The 3,993-nt window shown below is 45.2% G+C and overlaps 1 long non-coding RNA gene across 2 annotated transcripts in view; it reads right to left on the reverse strand.

Moving 5' to 3' along the window:
* Positions 1 to 3,769, reverse strand: part of LOC103271783 — a 10,377-nt gene extending 6,608 nt beyond the window's left edge. For both annotated transcript variants that reach the window (XR_505072.1, XR_505071.1), the window contains exons 1-2: positions 3,601 to 3,769; positions 3,305 to 3,397 (exon numbers count right to left, since the gene is read on the reverse strand). This is a non-coding gene — a long non-coding RNA (uncharacterized LOC103271783). The remainder of the gene's footprint in view (positions 1 to 3,304; positions 3,398 to 3,600) is intronic.
* Positions 3,770 to 3,993: the final 224 nt, after the last annotated feature.

Below are 3,993 nucleotides of genomic sequence, written 5' to 3' on the forward strand. Positions count from 1 at the left end.
CCGCAGGCTCAGGCAATCCACTCACCTCGGCCTCCCAAAGCGTGGGATGACAGGCTGAGCCACCGAGCCCAGCCGAGATTTGCCTTTTGAGGGAAGGTTTTTCCACATTCATTACATTCACAGGGCTTTTCCTCCGTGTGAGTTCTCTGATGTACAGTGAGGAATGACTTACAGTGAAATGTTTTTCCACATTCATAAAGTTTCTCCCCGTGATGCATGTTGAGGTCTGACTTCTGGTGAAAGGGTTTTCCACATTCATCACATGCATACGGCTTTTCTCCTGTGTGAATTCTCTGATGTGTCCTGAGGTTTAATTTACTGATAAAGGTTTTCCCAGCCGGGCTCAGTGGCTCACCTGTGATCCCAGCACTTTGGGAGGCCAAAGCAAGTGGACTCCTGAGCCCGCAAGCTTGAGACCAGCCTAGGCAACTTGGCAAGACCTCATCTCTACAATAAATCAAAAATTAGCCGGGTGTGGTAGCGCATACCTGTAGTTCTGGCTACTTGGAAGGCTGAGGCGGAAGGATCGTGGGAGCCCGGCAGGTCGATGCTGGGGTGGCCATGAGTGTCCCACTGCACTCCAGTCTGGGAGACAAAGTGAGACTCCAACTCAAAAAAAAAAATTTCCCACACTCATTATATTCATAGGATTTTTCCTGTTTGAGTTCTATGATGTATAATGAGGTATGACTTGTGGCTAAAGGTTTCCCCACAATCATTACACTCATAGGGCTTTTTCCTTGTGTGAGTTCTCTGATGTACAGCGAGGAATGACTTATGTTGAAAGGTTTTTCCACATTCAGTACATTCATAGGGTTTTCCCCCTGGGTGAGTTCTGTGATGTATCCTGAGGTTTAACTTGTCAATAAAGGGTTTTCCACATTCATATATTCAGAGGGTTTGTCCCCTGTGTGAGTTCTCTGATGCACAGTAAGCCTTGACTTATGGCTGAAGGCTTTCTCACATTGGTCACATGCATAAGGTTTTTTCCCTGTGGGTTTTCTTTGAAGTATTGTGAAGTCTGACATGCTAATGAAAGTTTTCTCATGTTCAGTACATACATATGGTTTCTCTCCTGTGTGTATTTGCTGCTGTTTTGTGAGATTAGGCTTTTTTTGTTTTTTGTTTTTGTTTTTGAGTTGGAGTCTCACTCTGTCGCCCAGACTGGAGTGCAGCCGCCGCTCCCGGCCACCGCAGCCGCGCCTGCTGGTTTCCGGCGATCCTTCCGCCTCAGCCTTCCGAGTAGCCAGAATTACAGGCATGTGCTACCACGCCCAGCTGATTTTTTGATTTATTGTAGAGATGAGGTCTCGCTGCCCAGGCGGGTCTCGAACCCACAGGCTCAGGCAATCCACTCACTTCAGCCTCCCAAAAGCGCGGGATGATAGGCTGAGCCACCGAGCCCGGCTGAGATTAGGCTTTTAATGGAATCTTTTCTTTCCTATTTCAGTTCTCGCTTGGGCAATAACAGCTGACTTATCATAGGCTTTCCCAAATTCACTATATTTACAGGAGGACTCTCCCACCCTCTTATATAGAAAGAGTATTGTCTTCCCTTGTCTGCCATATGCAAAATGCTTGATAATTCACTATTTCTGAAGGATTTTATTTTGTGTATTAGAGTTCTGGCTGTCTAATAGTTTCATCGAGAAGGAAATCTCCTGTACATTTCTCATTCTTCTTGTTGTTTTAGACATGATTTTCACAAAAAGAAGGGGAAAATGATAACCCTAGACTCCACTCGTGAACAGAAATCCGAGCCCTTCAGTATGAACCCCTGCATTCCCTTGACCTTGAGAGTCAGGATCTCCTGGTGATCCTCCCAAGTCCAGGATTACCCCTTTCCATGCTCTTATGCTGGGTCTTCCAGGGCTTCATGATTTCTGAAATCGAGGTACATGAGCCTCATTCTGGGACTTCTCGTTTTTGTAACAACTCCGTAGATGACCTACTTTATAAGTATGACATTAAATATCAGCTTTAAGCTACTGATTTCCAAATTAGGATCTCCAATAGTGATGTTCACTCTTGAATCTAGATTTTAGATTTACCTATGTATTACACGTCAAAGTTGAAAAAGTGTTAACTCAAACTGGAGCTATGCCAATGGAAACACTTAATAATCTCCTTAAAACTGCCTTCTTAAACCATCCTTCCTAAATTACACCCCAATTTTCTCTTATTCTGGTTAAATATTCCTCATGGCTTTTACACAACTCCTAAACATATAGGATTTTCTTATTTCTCTCTCTCTTTTATTTTTTTTTGAGTTAGAGTCTCACTGTAGCCCAGACTGGAGTGCAGTGGCCGCTCCCGGCCACCGCAGCCTTGACCTGCTGGGCTCCGGCGACCCTTCTGCCTCAGCCTTCCAAGTAGCTGAAACTACAGGTGCCACTACCATGCCCAGCTAATTTTTTTGATTTATTGTAGAGATGAGGTCTCACCTGCCCAGGCGGGTCTCAAACTCACGGGCTCAGGTAATCCACTCACCTCAGCCTCCCAAAGGCGAGGGATTATAGGCTGAGCCACCGAGCCCGGCTTCTTATCTCTCTTATCAGAATGTGAGAGGAACATTATTTTGTCACTGTTGTTATCAGTACAACTACAAATTACCAGAGCCTTAAAAAATGCTTAAGTAGGGCCGGGCTTGGTAGCTCAGCCTGTAATCCCAGCGCTTTGGGAGGCCGGACGTGAGTGGATTGCCTGAGCCCGTGGGTTCGAAATCCGCCTGGGCAGGTGAGACCTCATCTCTACAATAAATCAAAAAGAAAGCCAGCTGGGTGTGGTAGCGCACACCTGTATTTCCAGCTACTTGGAAGGCTGAGGCGGAAGGATCGCCGGAGCCCAGCAGGTTGAGGCTGTGGTGGCCGAGAGCATGCCACTGCACTCCAGTCTGGGCGACAGAGTGAGACTCCAACTCAAAAAAAAAATGCTTAAGAAAGATGTGCTCAAAGACTAAATGTATGAATAAATGACTAAAAATTAAAAAAACACTCCAGCAGAATAGACAAAAGAGGTAAACTGAGAATATTGAGAAAATCTATAGCAAAGAATCATGTCTAAGAAGAGGAACGTTGGGATTAGGTTTGGGGTAAAGATAAAAAATACTTAGAAAAATAAAAGGTGGTGATATATGCATGACAGCTCTCCTTAGAGACTATATCATGAGCACGATTTGATGCATGCAGACCAGGTGTCCTCAGGTCTGGGATCTGGGGAAAAACTTGGTGAACATAGGTCTCCACTGCTAATATCTACTGGCATTACTCTTCCTGGGCTCCCTGACAAGCATGTGATGACTGACCTGAAAGGTTCTGGTTTGGGATTTCTTCTACTGTCCATGGCTCTGCTCCCTGCTCCAATTTGAAGATCACCTCAGGTTTGGTAACGCAATGACCTGTCAATGGGAACAAAATATAGGACTTTGCCAAACTGCTAAGTCAGGTCTTCTCAAGAATAACAACAGCCAGAGTTTCAGGAAGCGTGCGATGAAGGGGCCAGTTTGGACCTTTTGTTACACGAGGTGACATTCACAACCTTCCTGGACTGGAATTTTACACTTAAGTGCCATTAAACTTCATAAGTAATTCCTATAATTACCAACAAAGGAAAAAAGTGCAGCTACTGGGAGTTCCTGGGGAGTTTTGCTCCCCCAAGGATACCAGGCTGCTGTGGGTCTCCAGCGTCACGTCCCTGAACAGGGTCCTCTGAGCAGCATCCAGGTCCTGCCACTCCTCCAAGGCGAAGTCCACAGCAGCATCCTCAAAGGACACCAACCTCTGTAACGGCACACTCCTCCTGAACTCGTCAGCCCTGGGTCAAAAGAACAGAAATCTGAGAGCTAATTTTTCTGTGTGTACATGTGCCTTATATGCATCTTACATAAGATATAGCATTTTTGTACACTATGTGGTGAGAGGAAAATAATCACAACAGAAATATCTTGCCACTGCAATAACATTAATTAATAAAATTCTCTGACAAAGCTTACCT

Source organism: Carlito syrichta, unplaced genomic scaffold (genome assembly GCF_000164805.1).
Source record: "Carlito syrichta isolate Samal-C Ts95f unplaced genomic scaffold, Tarsius_syrichta-2.0.1 Scaffold311905, whole genome shotgun sequence".
NCBI lineage: Eukaryota > Metazoa > Chordata > Mammalia > Primates > Tarsiidae > Carlito > Carlito syrichta.